This window comes from Megalobrama amblycephala, linkage group LG10 (assembly GCF_018812025.1).
Source record: "Megalobrama amblycephala isolate DHTTF-2021 linkage group LG10, ASM1881202v1, whole genome shotgun sequence".
NCBI lineage: Eukaryota > Metazoa > Chordata > Actinopteri > Cypriniformes > Xenocyprididae > Megalobrama > Megalobrama amblycephala.
The window spans coordinates 2,693,902-2,712,986 of NC_063053.1; the positions used below are offsets into that span (position 1 = coordinate 2,693,902).

A 19,085-nucleotide genomic window follows, 5' to 3' on the forward strand; every position below is an offset into this window, starting at 1 on the left:
AGCGAATAAGCTCAATTTACCGGCTTTAGCTAGCTTGTAGTCTCAATATGTATATATAGCTCAAATTGAGTAAAGACCGTTTTTTACAACTTACCAGATTGTCTGACCTCCTCACTCACTGTTTCTATAAAAGTATGAAGATGTATCGTACAGCGACGATGATTATGTCCTCCATTGCTGTTTCGATTTTCTGCCTCCGCTCGCTACGTCGTAATCACGTCACTACTAGAGCAAGCTCCTGATTGGTTAACGCGGCGCGAATTTTTGCCAAAGTTCATATTTTTCAACTTGCGTGATTCACGCGTTACGTGCGTCAAATGGCAGAAACGCTCAATTCGCACCGCCTCATTCGCACGACTCACGCCGCAGGATGTCTATTCGCGTCTTTGCATTTACTTAACATGTAATCGCGCTTAACGCTTCATTCGCGTCTGGTGTGAATGCACCATAAGAGTTGTTTTGGCATCGTGCCATCAAATTTGTTGATGCGGTATACAAAAACGATTTTGTTTATTGTCACAAAATCCATAACTTTTTTCCAGCCATGGTCTGATTCAATTCAATTTTTGGGCAAAATCGGACAAATGGTCTAGAAGTTTGAAAAAGTAGGTTTTTAAAGAAAATCAAAATGGCAGACAGGAAGTTTGCCAAGTTCTTTGCATGACCCAAAGAATCTATTAAGACCAGTTTCATTATAATAGGCTAATTTAATCAAAAGTTATTAGCATTTTTGGACATTTCAAGGTGGCGCCAAAACTTTTTGAGTACTGTCAGATCATGGTGCCGAAGACACATACTGAGTTTCGTAACGATACGCCAATGCGTTGGTAAATATAGCATTTTACGACAAAATTCAAAATGGCTGATGCCCAAAATGGCCGATATGGGAAAATTGGGTATCGTTCGACTCAAAATGCTACACCGAATCTAAAGAGACCAGTTTATCAGTCAGCGTGATTTTTGGCCAAACCGTTCTTAAGTTATAAGAATTTTTTTTTCCATTTTTCATATCTCCTGACCAGTAGGTGGCACTGCGCTGAAACGATGCAGGTAGCCTCAGATCATGCTTGTCATAATACACACTAAGTTTGGTCAGAATACGCAAAAGTGTTGTGGAGATATAGCTTCACGTTCGTTTTGGTGGCCACTTCGTTGAATTCGTTCACACGTTATTCGAGAATGGTCTGAAGAATCGACTTGAATTCCATAACTTTTTGTCAGTGTTGTCTGAAGATGATCTGGTTAAATTTTCGTGAAAATCAGAGATTGAAAAAGAATCATCTTGAGCCAAGGAATCAGAGGAAAAAAGAATTTTGTTTCTAGTGAGTGCAAATTTGGACAGCAGGTGGCGCTAGAGGGATTAAGATAGAGACTCCAAATTTGCTATGGTGACAGTTCAGACTGTCCTCTATCAGTGTGCCAAATTTCATAACTTTCCTGCAAGTGTTTCCATGGGCTGCCATAGACTTCCAGCAGAAGAGAAAACGGAAGAAGAACACTATTGGATACAATAGGTACCTAATGCACCGTTTCCATCGCATGTATACAAAATCGAAACTTCCAGAGAAAAAAAACACAAAATATCTCTAATAAAAATGGAAGTTGCTCCAATCAGGGAAGAAACTGTGGCTCTTGTTTCATAAATGAGAGATCTGCTGGTTAGTCCAGTTATCCAATCACATCACAAAGTCACATTTTTTTGTTGGGCATTCAGGAATTTATGCACATGACTTCTTATCAGATCCGCTTCAAAATGTATCCGCTTTAATTTAGTGCTTAAGTTTTTATGCACATCCATCCAGTGTTTTCTTATGCGCTATCCCAAAATTTGCATAAAAATAGGAGGATGGAAACATAGCTATAGTATTCCCATGAAAGTTAGAAGTTCTCAGGAGAGCGCCTAAGTCTTTTAGATCGATCTTAATCTACAGTCTTTTCATCTGTTGAAGGATGCATTTCCCAGTTCGCCTTGAGAAATCAGGAAATAAACAGGAAAAGCAGCTTCCCTGAATGATGCATGAGCTCTATGTAAAATTGATACTGCTGCTTCGAGAGCTCTTGATTATGTAAGTGTGAAAAGTTTTCCTGAGACCCGAATGGTTATGTAACTGACTACATTACTACATCTGCCCACAAACAAACACACTGCACTGTGGGCTTTTTTACTAGCTGATTTTATTTGGCTGAGCCGATTTTTCCGACCCAGAACTGCCTTTTGTGACTCAATCATGATACTGAAGAACAGGGCGTAGTTAGAACATGTTGTGGGTTGATGTGATGGGCTAGATTACATAAATCAAGTTGAGTGAAATCAGCAAAGATCAGAAATGTGGCAGAAGACGACAAGCAGGATGAATGGTGGAAAGTGAAAGGCCATCAGATAATTGAGAGATAAATTTAAGCAGGAAGTGTTTACTCTCACTGGATGGCGCTTAATTTATGTATTCAAAATAGTGTTGTTATTAACTACAACTAACACTAAAACTATTAGTGTAATTGAAATAAAGCTGAAATAAAATAATATATAAATGTAAGATTAAAAACTTAAACTCGAAACTTTAACTGAATTAAAATTAGCTAAAGTTGGAGGCCTAAAATTACTAAAAATTTAAGCTAAATAGAAATATATTAAAAAAAAACTAGTACTACTAAAACTACTAAATACTAAATAACTACTAAAACCTACACTATGAAAATCAAAAATATAAATTTAAAAGCTAATTCAAAATATTAATTACGGAAGAGGATTAGGGCCAAGCAATAATAAAAAAATAAAGTTGTTAAATTTCGAGAAGAAAGTCGAGATAAAATGTTGAGAATAAAGTCCTTAAATTACGAGAAAAAACTCATTAAATTTCAAGAAAAAAGTCGAGATAAAATGTTGAGAATAAAGTCATTAAATTACGAGAAAAATGTCGTTAAATTATGAGAACAAATTCGTAATTTAACAAATTTGTTCTCATAATTTAACGACTTTTTTCTCGAAATTTAACGATATTTTTCTCATAATTTAACGAATTTGTTCTCATAATTTAACGACTTTTTTCTCATAATTTAATGACTTTATTTTCAACATTTTATCTCGACTTTTTTCTCAAAATTTAACGACATTTTTGTCATAATTTAACAAATTTGTTCTCGTAATTTAACGAGTTTTTTTATTGTAATTTAACAAGTTTATTCTCAACATTTTATCTCGACTTTTTTCTCGAAATTTAACGAGTTTTTTTCTCGTAATTTAACGACATTTTTCTCATAATTTAACGAATTTGTTCTCATAATTTAATGACTTTTTTCTCATAATTTAATGACTTTATTTTCAACATTTTATCTTGACTTTTTTCTCGAAATTTAACGACATTTTTGTCATAATTTAACAAATTTGTTCTCGTAATTTAACGAGTTTTTTTATTGTAATTTAACGAGTTTATTCTCAACATTTTATCTCGACTTTTTTCTCGAAATTTAACGAGTTTTTTCTCGAAATTTAACAACTTTAATCTTGAGATGGTTTTATTTTTTTATTATTGCTTGGCCCTAATCCTCTTCCGTAATTAATAAATATTAAAATGGTATATAAAAAAATACCTAAAATCTCATCGCTGCAAATATGTTTACTGAATTTTTAAAAGTGTTATTTTAGTTTCATTGAGATACTACTACTATACTTTTTATTAATATATTTAGTTTTCATTTTGATTTTAGTTAAAATTGTAATAATTTTGCTGTTTTTTTGTCATTTTGTTAGCTTTTTTTAAACACATCTATATATTTTTATTATTTTTACTTCAGTTTTACCTATTTTAGTACATAAAGTTGAACTAAATGAAAATGAGAAATATTGCTTTGGCAACTATCTTAAATAAAATCAATTTACAGTAAATAAAATATACATAGATATACATATATATACATACTGTATATACTTAGCTTAAAAAGATTATTTCATGTCAGTTAAAGTTTATTATATTTCAAGTAACACATTTTCTGGATTTATTTTTAAGTAACAACCCTAAATTTTGAGAAAATGTGTATAAAATATGTTTGCACGTAAACGCTTGCTATCATTGCATTAGCCTATATCACGTCCATATTGACTATCAGCCACCTTTCTAATCTTATAACTTTTATTTCCATGAAAGATAATAAGCTACACTAATTGAGTATCTCATGCGAGCAGGTATTCATGAAAACATCCAAATGTGTGAACAAAAACAACACAATATTAAGATAATGACTGCAAAATTACTGCAAAAATGTCAGCAATTACCCACTGCTGCAATGAGCTCAGTCGCTAAAATATGATGATCTGCTAAAATAAAACACATGAATACTGGCGGCTACATCTGGAGCTGCAAATACGTGTTCACGGGTATGGTAAAGGTACCTGTACACCTTGTTTGTAAGGTGCAGTGACACTTCATCTATTAACCTTAGATGCAACTCAAATTCAGTTGAACAAAATATCATTTGTGCTTCTAAATGAAAGCACGAATCTAGAGTACTGCATGAACATTTCCTCATCTGACGTCTCTTTGCTGTGTGAATCTGTAACTTGTGACTTTTATCATCTACATTTGTAACGTGTTTGCGTGGGACAGATGTGAAACGAGTGCGCGTCACTCACCGAGGCACATGGATCCGTGGCTGAACTCGTGTCATCATGTGGATGGACCTGGACCAGCACAAATGAATGAGATGTCACTTCTGCTCAGAACGGATACGGGAGACAAAACAGACAAAGAGGGAATTTTAAACAGTGTTGTTTTGTTTGCATGACAGGTCTAACAGACAGGATCTGCACTAAACAGACTGTAGACTGTATTATTAGATGTAAAGTGTCATGAATAGTAGGATGTTATCAAATTTAATAAAAAAATTTTTTTGTGCTGTCCTGAACAGGAATGTATCTGCACAATAACATTGTAAATCTAACAATTAAAGGTACAATATGTAATAATTTTGTCCGCTAGAGGTCGCTAGAAGCCTATTCAAAACAAAGGCGTAGCTTCATGACGCCAAGTTTTAGAGCAGAATCTTGGGACATGTGGTCTCCATCTAAACGGATGGTGCAAAATAATAGGGATTGGACTCGGGAAGAAATCATGTTCATGGATGTGATTATTAATGTTACTGTAGTATGAAGCAGAGCAGGAGCGAGTGTTGTGGAGCTGAACGAGGAGCTGGAGCGATTGATCAACACACGCCTCACGAGCAGCGGGACTTTTATTATGACACAGTCGCCGGCGCCGCTTCCGTATGAGGTAACGCAGCTCTGTTTATCATATTAGATACATTTGAGTGTGTTGAAAATGATGTTATAACGTTACTCTGTGCGTTCGCTCGGCGGCTGCTGTGAGACACTGTTACACACTACAGTAAGATAGATCGATTTTACAATATCATATTAAATGCTGGATGGCTTGTGTTGATAAATGGAATGCAATTCATTTTAAAACTTATTGTATGATGGAGAAAATGCTGTATTACGGTTACTAAAAATAAAGCTGCATCTGATTATGCTATGTTAGCTACTTCACAAAATAGTGTTTTTCTCTGAGGCATGGTAAAGCATGGTACTCGCAGAAAATCAAGAAAATTAGATTTAAACAATAAGACTAAATGTGTTGAGCTATATAACAATAATTAGTTTTCTGTCTATAAATATATCAAAACAGTTGTTCCCTTGTCTATTAAAACATGTAAATATTAAAGCGTTTTTGGTGTTTCCGTGGTTTCTACAAAATAAAAGCGGAAACCGAGGGTAACGCGGGTATGACGCCATTGACAGGCGACTCCTCACACGTCCCGGAGCCTTGGTTAAAATTGCAATTTTCTCACAATTTACAAATAGTTGGAAACATTTGGGATATTGTAAGTGCTCAACTAAACAAAATATATAATGCTGGCCTAGTGGATTTTGGATATTTTACTGCAAAATATTACATATTGCACCTTTAATACTGTAGTATATACAGTATAAGTGTTTGCCATCAGGTTGTCATATTAAGTTTGCATGTTTAAAATTAAGAAAACATAAAATATTAGTTGTGTTCGGGCAATACATATACACACACACACACATATGGTATGTTTACAAAATTTTATGTTACATGCATTTAATCGATTAGACAGTAATATATATATATAATAGATGCACCGATATATCGGCCAATAATCGGTATCGGACGATAATTTAAGCATTACAGCAATACTGATGCTTGAATCTTTATCCACAAACCTCCACTATTGTCTTCCATCCTTTCCATGAGACCCGTGCTTGAGTTGCCATGGTGATGGTCAGCCCTGCCGCAGGGTTCCCGGGTTGAGGATGCAGGGGCTTCTGAGAAGCCAAATCACAATTCACCCCACCCTGCTCAGGACATCCTTCAGCGTGCAGACATGTCAGTGTCACCCTGTTGTCTTCTCCTGTTTTTGGCCTTTGATCAGAGACACGGGCCTGGCTCTGGAGTGACATGCACAGGAAGTGCTTGAGGGAAGCACGAGATGCCGTTTCCCTGGGGTCCTACACCCCTGACGACCCCTGCTGACCCCTGCCATTGTTGAAGGGATGAAGATTCAGGGAGACGCAGCAGGGCAAACCGGTCACAATAGCCTGTAGGCAGGTCGCTCAGACAGGGAGAGTCTGGATGTGCCTGCATGCAGTCTGTGACAGAAAAACAATCATTATTTTTACAAACCCATTTAGAAATGTCAACTTTTAACTTTTAAGTCGAGAATTAAGAAGTTCTGTAATGCAACCTGATTTATAAATTGTATAAAGTTGTGTACCACCTAAAAACAAAAGAAATCTATTTCAATCATTACAACTCTCGGAATAGTTTTAGCATGTTATTGAATATGGCACTGTTAAAAGGTTAGTTCATGTGGTAACGCTTTAGATTACAGCCCAGAAAGTACTGCGTAATTACAAAGAATTTACAGTGTAACTTTCAATAATTATAGTGTAACTATACAGTAAGTATGTGTAAGTATAGGGGAACAATATGTCAAGTATTGGGAATAAAGGGGTAACAACCAGGAAAATAACAAATTATTTATACTGTAAATATTTTATAACTAAAGGGTACTTACACTGTTATGATAGACAACAATCTTACGTTTGGGAGCAATTGAGCAAGAAAGTGCACTGATTAAGTTGTTTCAAGTAGAAAGAACTATTGCAATTTTTTTAAATACAAGGAGAAATATACTTTTGTTTCATGTAGTTACAGGGTAAGTATGACATTACGGGCCGTAAATTAAAGTGGAGCTTGTTACCCTCTTGTTTCATGTAGCAATAAAGGTATCAAATAAAGGTTTCGGAGTCAGTGATATCAGATTGTTTGCATTTTATTAATTACTTACCCTGTAACTACATGAAACAAGAGTGTTGTTACCCCTTTATTCCCAATACTTTACATATTGTTCCCCTATACTTACTGTATAGTTACACTATAATTATTGAAAGTTACATATTGAAAGTTGTCATAATTACGCAGTCCTTTCCAGGCTGTAATCTAAAGCGTTACCGTTCATGCAAAAATGAAAATTACCGTTATACAGAGTTATATTATATAATATCCTGACTCTTCCAAGCTTTATAATGGGAGTGAATAGGGGTTGAGATTTTGAAGCTCCAAAAAGCGCATCCATCCATCATAAATATAATCCATACGACTCCAGGGGGTTAATAAAGGCCTTCTGAAGAGAAGCAATGGGGTTTTTTAAACTTTATAAACTGTAATCAGTAGCTTCTGGTAACGGCCGTACGCGCATGCATAAAAAAATCCAAGCTCAGGTGAGAATTGACGAGCGTGGAAGCGCAGAGCAAAACAAAACAACGGTCACAAAGTCTAAGAAAAATGTTGGAGGATTCCGATATAAGATCTATGTCATCTGCCGGGTCAAAGGTCACCTTCGTTATCCATTCTTATCATATATGCCCTGAAAGAAATTGGTGTAGAAACAATTTTCCAGAAGAGGGCGGAGCTTTAACAGCTCAACAACAACAAAGCTGGAGAATCTCACGCAGCCAAAATGACGAAAGTGTTCAGCCTTACATTGTTCAAACCGGAGTCGACACTGATGGAGAGACTCAGGAAGAAGTTACAACTTTTAGACGTTTCTGAATGGTTAGTGGATAAATTTATGTAGTTGCTGTGGAGTTGATTCAACTCATCCACTAGCATGTGCCGTCATGTTCATCTTTTGTGTTGAATTGACCCGCGTTTGGTGTAAAATGACGGCATGACAACAACACTCTACTACAACAACTCTTCCTCTTCTCTAAAGCAGCCCAACATGGCCCCGCCCCCTTTGTTGTGTGTTCTCGGGGGCGGGGTTTATGTAAATTTTAGGGTTTGTGATGTCACCAACCCAGGAAGAAGCTCGTTGTAGTTCCTATCAGCCGTTTGTTGCAGTCCTTAAAAAGCGATTTCTGTAAAAGAAAATATCTCCTTTGCATTGAACTTTGAGTGTCGTAACTTTGCAGATGTTGTTTATGATCAAACAGCAACATTACACACTAACTAAAGTTAAAAAAGTCAAATCATATTAAAGGACCCCTTTAAATGTATACATTATATTTAGCAGTTTATGCATTCCTTCCATTGACCTTGGCATGTCACTAGTATTTGAGCTACATTTTGTTCGCAGAAATGCATACAAGCTCTTAAAAGTGACTCTGTTAAAATCTGCTGATGTAACCGAGTGTGTGTCATGTATATGAATCAGTGACCTTTGCTTTGATCTGTGCGCTGTGGCTCATAGTTTTCGCCTGCTTCTTGTGTAACATGCAGATTCTGTGTTGTTGTGTCATCACAAATCTAAACACCCTCCTACTCTTGTTTATGCTCTCATGCGTGGAATAAACACACTCTCTTTCTTCTCACGTAATCTTTTAAAATCTAATTTCAAACCGTGTGCTTTTAATTATTTGTAAAGAAGCTGTAAAGTGAGTCAGTCATCACAAAATCCTTCAGGGTGAATTTAACTATGTTGTTATATTGTCAATATTCCTGTCAACATATATTTTTATTTTTCTGTTAGCTGACCATGTAGGTACTTCCCAAAATGAGTTCAGATCATATAAGGTCATTCGGACGTCTCTAGCTTGGAAAGCATGAGAGAAAATGAGGGCAATGTTTGTCAGACCATGTAAGGGTAGACACACAAGAGTTTGAGTCTGCGAGCCATTTATTGCAGAGCCACACAAATAATCTGAAGATAAAGTGGATCAGCGGCCCTGCAAAGAAATCCAAACAAAACATCTCCACTCTGCTCTGCACAAGCTTCTCACACTCACATATGGAAAAGTCCCGCGCGGATGTTATAAGACCTAAATCTTATTTCATTTATATCACTCTAACAGCATATATCACAGTAAAGCTATTTCTATCTAAATTAAATTTTAAAAAATGTTATATATTATGTGTAAACAAAAGTTCTAGAAGGGGTCCTTGATTATGATTTCACTTTTTTAACTTTAGTTAGTGTGTAATGTTGCTGTTTGATCATAAACAACATCTGCAAAGTTACGACACTCAAAGTTCAATGCAAAGAGAGATATTTTCTTTTACAGAAATCGCTTTTTAAGGACTACAACATACGGCTGGTAGGGACTACAACGAGCTTCTTCCTGGGTTAGTGACATCACAAACCCCAAATTTACATAAACCCCGCCCCCGAGAACATGCAACAAAGGGGGCGGGGCCATGTTGGGCTGCTTTAGAGAAGAGGAAGAGTTGTTGTAGTAGAGTGTTGTTGTCATGCCGTCATTTTACGCCGGACTGCTTCACAAACGAGGGTCAATTCAACACAAAAGATGAACATGACGGCACATGCTAGTGGATGAGTTGAATCAACTCCACAGCAACTACATCAATTTATCCACTAACCATTCAGAAACGTCTAAAAGTTGTAACTTCTTCCTGAGTCTCTCCATCAGTGTCGACTCCGGTTTGAACAATGTAAGGCTGAACACTTTCGTCATTTTGGCTGCGTGAGATTCTCCAGCTTTGTTGTTGTTGAGCTGTTAAAGCTCCGCCCTCTTCTGGAAAGGGGGCGGGAGCAGCAGCTCATTTGCATTTAAAGGGACACACACAAAAACAGCGTGTTTTTGCTCACACCCAAATAGGGGCAAATAAAGCACAAGCTATAATAAATGATCTGTGGGGGATTTTGAGCTGAAACTTCACAAACACATTCTGGAGACACCAGAGACTTATATTACATCTTGTAAAAGTGAAATAATAGGTCCACTTTAAGTTTACTTTAAAGTAAATGTACTGAACTAAATTTTATACAAAATATATATTTTACAAAATAATCTGGACTCTAAAATTGCTAGAAATTCAATATGTTTAACCAAGTTGTGTTCCGAATTTGAAGTTGATATCACAAAAATTGAGCCCGATAAAGAATAATTTCAAACGGTTTTCACAGGATGAATTCTGTGTGTTTAAGCTTTTGAATGATACTTAATTTATGATGATCAACTGCTTGATTGTTTATATCGTTGCAAAATGTAAATATATCATCGCCCAGCTCTTCAAATAAAGTTGGATATGTCCAACTTTATCTGCAAACATACAGTACGTTCACATAAAATGATATATACTGTATAGCAAATCTCAACTGCTTGATTGCTAGTAACGTCGCAAAATGTAAACAATATCATCGCTCGGCTTTAATCTGATAAATGTGACTTTAAGGCATGAAGATATTGATATTCTAAATATGAACATCATTTGACTTACCAATGAACACAACAGAGAGGATTTCAACTCTAAGACAAGTTCAAGCAAATACATTTGAGAACACTGAAATCTTCAAACTATTCTAATCTCGTTCTAGAACTTGTCATGTTTATGCAGCTCTGAAAAAAATCCAGAAGAAACAGAAAAGCTTCAACCACAATCCTGCACCCAGGTGCTTCATATTACTCCAACATTTGCTTTGTGTGATACTGAGCTCCATTCAAAGCCTGTTTAAGGTGGTTTTAAAACACAAACTGTGTTTCTTTTGCAGAAATTTAGATCCATTTCTATTTTTCTAAGACCTGCAGCCAGTTGTATAAACATAGCTACCATGTTAAGACTGTGTCATAAAGTAACCCTAATATGCTATTCTAGTGTCCTACAACAGGTTTACATGCACCTTAATTAATCGCACATCAATTTTGGCTGAGAAATTAACCCCAAAAGATAATTTGAAGTCATTATTGTGTAAAGCATCAAATAGATTTTACTAAAGTAGCTTCAGAAGGAAATATTTTATTTGATTCAACATGGAATTTATTACACATTAACTTTTGGACCATGAGGTTGAGTAAATGATGACTGAATTTTCATTTTTAGGCCTTTTAATTTTTTTTAATTAATATGGAAATATGAAATTAATTATTAAATACAAATTAGACCCCAAATAAGACACTAAAACTGCCAGTAGGTGGCGTTAAATGTCTTAATGATTAAGTCATTCATTCATTCATTTCTTTCAAACGGCTGATTCATTCAGGAGCGAAATAAATGGCTCTCTTCAGGCTTGTTGGACTTGAAGTGGCAGTGTATGACAAAGTAGAGCGATAAGAGAGCAGACGGCTCTGTTTGCTTCTGAATCGCTCTCTCTGGACTTTGATGTTATACACTGATCGGTCTGTGTAGCGCCGCTTCAAGTCCAACAAGTCTTTTATGAATGGTCCGCTGAATCATTGGTTTCACTCGGTTCGTTCAAAACGCGGATTCAGAAATGAAATGTTTGAATGTTTTGTAGAATGAGACGAACACTTTTGCTTTGCCTTTATAGTTTCATTGGCAAACATGAACAAAACAGACAATATTGTGTCTAAAATAACAATATTAACTTCTTATTTAATGAACTGTTGTATAAAATTCATAGGCTATCGCATTTGTTATATTTGGGACAAAAACAGCACTCGCATAATATTGCACGTGTGATATTGCTTAACTCTTATGATCTAAATATGAGTAAAAAACTCAAATAGGGGCATTTTTGCCCAATATCTTGAATTTTAGGGACTTTCTGATTGCGTTCTATAGGCTTCATCACGCAGAGAGTTGTTGCCCTGCATCATATCCTTCATCAATCATCTGTATGAAATGTCACATGACCTACATAGGCCATAGACCATACATACTTTCCATAGACATAAGCAAAATAATTGGTCAGTTTCGAACCCAGTATAATCTGTTGTAAATCTGAAACAGAAAATACACAAATAAATAAATATTCCTCAACCAAGTGTTCTTTTTTGGCACTAAAGCATCTCCTATAAAACAATGAAACATTTGGCATTTAAATGTTGAAAAAAAAAAAAAAAATTCTACTTCTGTCAATGGAGAAAAATGCTTTTTTTGCCCCCATAAGGTGCAGTTACAGCATCTGCCAGCAGGGGCTAACTGGACCATACTAACCAGCTAAACCGTGACCCCTGGTTCAAACGAGCTTGACTTTCCCCCCACCCATGCCAATCATGATGATGTCAGCTGAAATGGAAAGTAGTTGCAGAGCAGATTATTGCATTATGTTATTTTGATGAAAGATCTTGAGGACAAACTATTATTATTTTCCTTTACAATAACATGCCGTCAGCTCACAATATGGCTAAGAAAGTAAACAGGGTCAATTGCATTTCATATTGACAAAGCAGCGCAGTGGGGGATGCGTTATATTATCAGATGTGGGTTATTTTGTTGGGCAGACGGCTCATCCCAGCGAAGGGTTAAGCCCGGCTCAGTGCATTCGTTTCATTTCCTCTCCATTTCCATCTGAGCAAACAAGCGGGTGACCTGACAGTGCACAGAGGGGTGGAGGGGAAGAAGAGGAGGGCGTTCGTGACTCGAATGAAAGCAGAAAGAGAGAGAGACACGGAGAGGACACCCATGTGACCGTGAAAAGCCTGCAGTGTGCAGACGGTCGGGGAGGGGCGGGCAAACCCCTGAAGAGAGCGAATGACTGACTGACTGACTGACTGACTGCTGATGCGGCTTTAGCACAATAACAATTCCAGGAAACAGAGGCCAGGCTTACAGTGCTGCTGCTGCGCACAGTGTTTACCTTCATCACCACGTGATCCTCAGGCTCTGACACACTGGCTATGTTTGGAACAACATACTACTATAATACTCTTAGCATAACACATATAGTACAATGATTCCTGCTAGATTTATTGTTGCAGCAATGGAGAACAAATCCATTTCATGTTGGCAGTAATGTTTTGGGTATTTTAAACTACGTACAAAAATGTTATATATTTTACTAGGCATGTGTTTTAATTTGAATAACCATTCAGCAATCTGATTTAAGTTTCACTATTCTTACAAAAAGAAACGGCAACAAATCTTGGCTCATTTTTATGGAGCTCTTGACATGACATGGAGGGGAAAAAAAATTATCGTGCGCACGATTTACTATTTCGTTCCCTCGATTTGCTAAATCATGCGCACGTTTTACTATTTCATTCCCTCGATTTGTTAAATCATGCACGCATTTTACTATTTCGTTCCTTTGATTTGTTACATTATGCACACGTTTTACTATTTCGTTCCCTCAATTTGTTAAATCATGCACGCATTTTACTATTTCGTTCCTTTGATTTGCTAAATCATGCACACGTTTTACTATTTCGTTCCTTTGATTTGTTAAATCATGCGCACGTTTTACTATTTCGTTCCCTCGATTTGTTAAATCATGCGCACATTTTACTATTTCGTTCTCTCGATTTGCTAAATCATGCACACATTTTACTATTTCGTTCCCTCGATTTGTTAAATCATGCACACATTTTACTATTTCGTTCCCTCGATTTGTTAAATCATGCACACATTTTACTATTTCGTTCTCTCGATTTGCTAAATCATGCACACATTTTACTATTTCGTTCCCTCGATTTGTTAAATCATGCACACATTTTACTATTTCGTTCTCTCGATTTGTTAAATCATGCACGCATTTTACTATTTCGTTCTCTCGATTTGTTAAATCATGCACACATTTTACTATTTCGTTCCCTCGATTTGTTAAATCATGCACACATTTTACTATTTCGTTCTCTCGATTTGTTAAATCATGCACACATTTTACTATTTCGTTCCCTCGATTTGTTAAATCATGCACACATTTTACTATTTCGTTCCCTCGATTTGCTAAATCATGCACACATTTTACTATTTCGTTCTCTCGATTTGCTAAATCATGCACACATTTTACTATTTCGTTCCCTCGATTTGTTAAATCATGCACACATTTTACTATTTCGTTCTCTCGATTTGTTAAATCATGCACGCATTTTACTATTTCGTTCCTTTGATTTGTTAAATCATGCACACATTTTACTATTTCGTTCCCTCGATTTGTTAAATCATGCACACATTTTACTATTTCGTTCCCTCGATTTGCTCAACCATGTGCACGATTTAGCCTACTATTTTTTTCCTGCATGTCATGTGCGGGGCTCTGTACATTTTGAATAAGGCATCATAACCTACATTTTCACTGAGCGAGTGACAATTACATTTTATTCAAACTGAAAATAAGCCCTAGATGCTTCGGTAAGTGATTCAAACCAATGACTAATTTATTAGATTCAGTGTAAAACTGAGTCGGCAATCGATTCAGTAGACCATTTAAAAGAACCGCGTCAATCAGGTGATTTGTTTGGGAATTGAAAAGCACATTGCACTCCAATGTTTTTCCAGAACGATTCGGCAATCAATTCAATTGATTCTTTTAAAAGACCCGCATCAAGTCAGCGATTCTTGTTTGTGAATTGGACAGTACATTGCACTGTATAGGTGGGCCTATATATGTGTTGTTGTTGACAGGAAAATATTTTTTCCTTTAATTAGGTAAAACAATGATAAACAACAATGATAAATTAGGTATAACAATGATATGACATAAAAATGCTATCTGTTCATGTGAGGAGGAACAGGGACAAAGGAAAATAGATAAAATATAAACAGACATTCAATTCTGAGGGGAAAAGCATCTGAGTGGCACTCGAGACATGAGTCAAATCCGCATGTGCGCGCTTGCTGTGAACTCGTCTGCGCGAGCTAAAAATGGAAATAGAGAAACAGGCTCTCCTCACCCGCCCATCCTTGGGTTTTACCCCTATTAAAATATGATGGCTTATGACAGTGTCGCCTATGTTCTGAGTCATTTTCTGCCTGTCTGTCAAGAAGTATATGTTTGGACATATATTATTGGAAAAGCATATACGGAAAGATAACAAGAAAGATATCAAGATGGACAAAAACATCAATATTTACACAGTATGTCAATAATATGACACAATTATAGAGAATCTGCCCTTTTGACCACAAATCTGTTGCATTTCTTCATACTTAGATTTTAAAGCATAACAGGTTGCAAATGCTGTTTCTAAGAAAGACTATATTTGCAGAAGTATGTCCAATCATGCATTCAAGTTGAGAAATGTTTAATGTGTGTCTCATATCGCCAAAACTGTGATTACTAGCCTATAGAAATGAGCTATGTGAAGATATACTTAAAATTCTGTTTGTGTGCATTAAAAAAACAACAGCATACATGTTTGTGTGAGTAAATAACGTCAGAATTCAGTGAACTATCACTTTAAATATAAACACGAATGTCATTTTTTCAGAGGAACTCAAAGGCATACCCGCTTCAGATGGTTTTATATAAAGTGAGCTCCATGTGACATGAACTAGTTTCAATAGCTCTTTAATTTTTTTTTTCCCTGTCAAAGCCAATCTCTGCTGTGGCTCTGGCCTAGATTGCTTCAAAGGCCTTCTCCAGTTATCTAGGACAGACCACATCCAACAACAGTCACACAGAAAACTCCTCACTGCAAAAAAAAAAGGCATTTCTATTGATTTGAGTTGACCAGAAAAACACAGCACTGTGATAGCGCTGAAAGAAAACCAAGATATAATGCAGCTGAAATTCTCGATTTGTGGCGAAGAGCTGAAAGACCTGGAGCGGTGAGATTAAACAAGGTCATTATGGAAAAGAAAAAAGAAATGATTCCACATTGCAATGACTTCTGTGGTTCGCTGGAAACGTCTGATAAAAAGTGAAGCTTCCTGCTTGGACACGTGACTCTTGATTCAAACATTCATGCTATTTTTACATCATTCTAGATCGACGTTTTCCATAATTATGTGGTTGATTTAGCTTTTGTGTAAAGAAGATGGAGGACAGCAAAAATGGCCATGATGGAGGTGAAAATAGTGAATTAGCAAATAAATAACTAAAGCTGTTATAAAGCTTAGATGGAAAAAAAAGTACAAAACTGAAATGAAAATTAGAAATGAAAACTAACTGTTCAAGCTGAAGTACGAAAATCACTAAAACTGAAAAAACGTAAAGCTTAATAATAATAAAAACTAAACTAAAACTAATAAAAATGGCAAAAGCACATTCAAAATAGCTAAAACTAAACTAAAATGAAAATAATATTAAATATTATTAGATATAAATTTTAATTAATATGATTAATAATTAATATAATTGAAATACTAACAATATTAGTGTATTGTACACAAAATAACACTAAAGTAACTCTGAAAAAATTAAAATGAAATATTAAAATTAAACATTTATATTAATTAAATAAATAAATGATAAATTATAATAAATAAAATATAATAAAAAATAAAACTACAACTAAAATAAAATAATATAAATAAAAAAATAATACTAACAATACTAGTATAAATAATACTAAAATAACACTGAAAAAATTACATTTATTAAAATAAAATATATTTATATTAATTAAATAAATTATATATTTTAATACATGAAAAATAAAACTACAACTTAAATAAAAATAAAATAAATAAAAAATAAGACTACTAACAATACTAGTATAAATACTAAAATAATGCCGAAAATAAATTAAAATTCAATTAATTAAAATAAAATAAATTAATATATTAATAAAATAGCTAAAACTAAAATATAAAATATAAAATATTATTTAATATAAATATTATTATTATAATTATTTAATATACATTTTAATTAAAATATAATTCAAAATACTAACAATACTAGTGTAAATAATACTAAAATAATGTTGAAAAATTAAAATTAAATTAATTAAAATAAAATTAAAACACATTTATATTAATTAAATATATGATAAATTATAAAATAAAATAAAAATAAATTATAAAACTACAAAACATACTAGTATAATTAATACTAAAATAATGCAAAAAATAAATTGAAATTCAATTTATTAAAATAAAATAAATTAAAATACTAAATATTTTATAGCTTATATAAAATGTAATAAAATATATATTTATATTAATTAAATAAATAAATTATAGTTATAATAAATAAAATAGAATAACATTATAAATGTTGTTAATATTTATATTAATTAAAAAAATATATATAATAAATAATTAAAATATAATAACAAAAATACACGAGTTAGTTTAGGAGTGTCACATGTTCAGATCAGTGTCTGATATACTTGTAATGATACTTTGAGTCTGTTGAATGACTAAATGTAAATAATATGGGCCACATTCAAAAGGTCATGTGAAAGAAACCTGACAAATATAATGACACAAACTCACAAAAGCAGTATTAGCGTATCCATGGTGGCTGCTGACTCCAGACCTGTCCACACCTGTGAGATTTCATCAGCCGTGCATTCAGGGTCCCAAGGGTGGATGGGAGGTGTAAGCATCAGAGGAGAGCCACCTGCTCCATGACGACCCGTCACACCACATCTATGAGCCTGCAAAGACCACCAAACAAAGCTGCTCAAAGAGTCTCTTATAAAGCCGTCTTTTGTTTCTCACTCACCTCCATATTTTCTTTCTTTTCTCCGTCGTGCATTTGTCCCGTCTCTCCCCGAGGGCCTGTTAAAACATTGCCCAGGCCTGAAACGAAGGTGGAGCCGAGGGTACGGATTGTTTGCAACAGTTGCGGGGACAAAAAACCAAGGCCGTGGGCTGTTTTTGCTGGATATTGTAAACCTACACAGGTGGGATTATGAAGAAAAAAGGGCAAGATGCTGAACGGAAGAAACGCAGCTCGTACATGAGGGCACAGACTATATTTTTCGCACTCATCGTCATTTTGGTGGTAATAATATGTGTGTATTTTCACTTGCTTTTGACCACTTCCTGGACTGATTTTGCATCGTTCCCGATGCTGTAATTTATTGTTTTGAATCCTCAGTGCTTTTATCATTCAAACACAATGATGTTTAAATATCCTCTTTGTGCTTGTCAAATGCTGAAACAATATCAACTGCTATATTTTACACAAATGTTATTTTGAAGAGGGGTTGCATTGATTGTGCATGAGGAAACATGATACATGTGTCGTTATATTGCATTGCAGAATATTTTTGATTGTATACGATTGTAAATAATGTTAAAACTGAACCCATTAAAAAGTTTTAACCTGGAAGATAATATGGTAATAATAATGGTAAATATGGAAACATTTCGTTAATGCATAAGCAATGAAACAATATATTTTTTAGAGCATTTGTTAATGTTTTTTGAGAAATGGGTTTAAAATCATGTACACTCTGATGTGATGCAGATGTTACATTAGTATCCTAATAAAAGTGCTGCCATGTTGAGATCACATGACCAGCTCAATACTCTCACTTTCTCTTTCATGTAAAAGAATTGCTAATTGCTAATAGTGCATTTCTGAAACACTACTAACTAACTCAACCAGGCCCCGCCCCTTTATTTTGCGGGAATTATTTAAATGAGGAATATTGTGACGTGTTCGTTCCTGGAAGAAAACTCAAGACTACAATGGAGGTGTTTCAGTACTAGAGCTTGTTTCCGCCATAAAATAAAAAAGGTAATTGTGATTTCTTTCTCTCACAATTTTTACTTTTCTCAGAATTGTGAGATATAAAGTCATAATTGCGAGATATAAAGTCATAATTGCGAGATATAAAGTCAAAATTACAAATTATAAAGTCAGAATTTTGTGATATAAAGTCAGAATTGCAAAATATAAACTCGCAATTCTGACATTATAACTTGCAATTCTGACTTTATATCACGCAATTGTGACTTTAT

General features: G+C 34.8%; 1 long non-coding RNA gene across 5 annotated transcripts in view; it reads right to left on the reverse strand.

Moving 5' to 3' along the window:
• Positions 1 to 18,776, reverse strand: part of LOC125276464 — a 48,728-nt gene extending 29,952 nt beyond the window's left edge. For 2 of the 5 annotated variants that reach the window (XR_007186668.1, XR_007186667.1), the window contains exons 1-3: positions 17,607 to 18,773; positions 6,242 to 6,667; positions 4,628 to 4,707 (exon numbers count right to left, since the gene is read on the reverse strand). This is a non-coding gene — a long non-coding RNA (uncharacterized LOC125276464). Of the gene's footprint in view, positions 1 to 4,627; positions 4,708 to 6,241; positions 6,668 to 17,606 lie in introns of all 5 variants that reach the window. The other 3 variants (XR_007186669.1, XR_007186670.1, XR_007186671.1) reach the window with 3 other exon arrangements.
• Between the last annotated feature and the right edge of the window lie 309 nt (positions 18,777 to 19,085).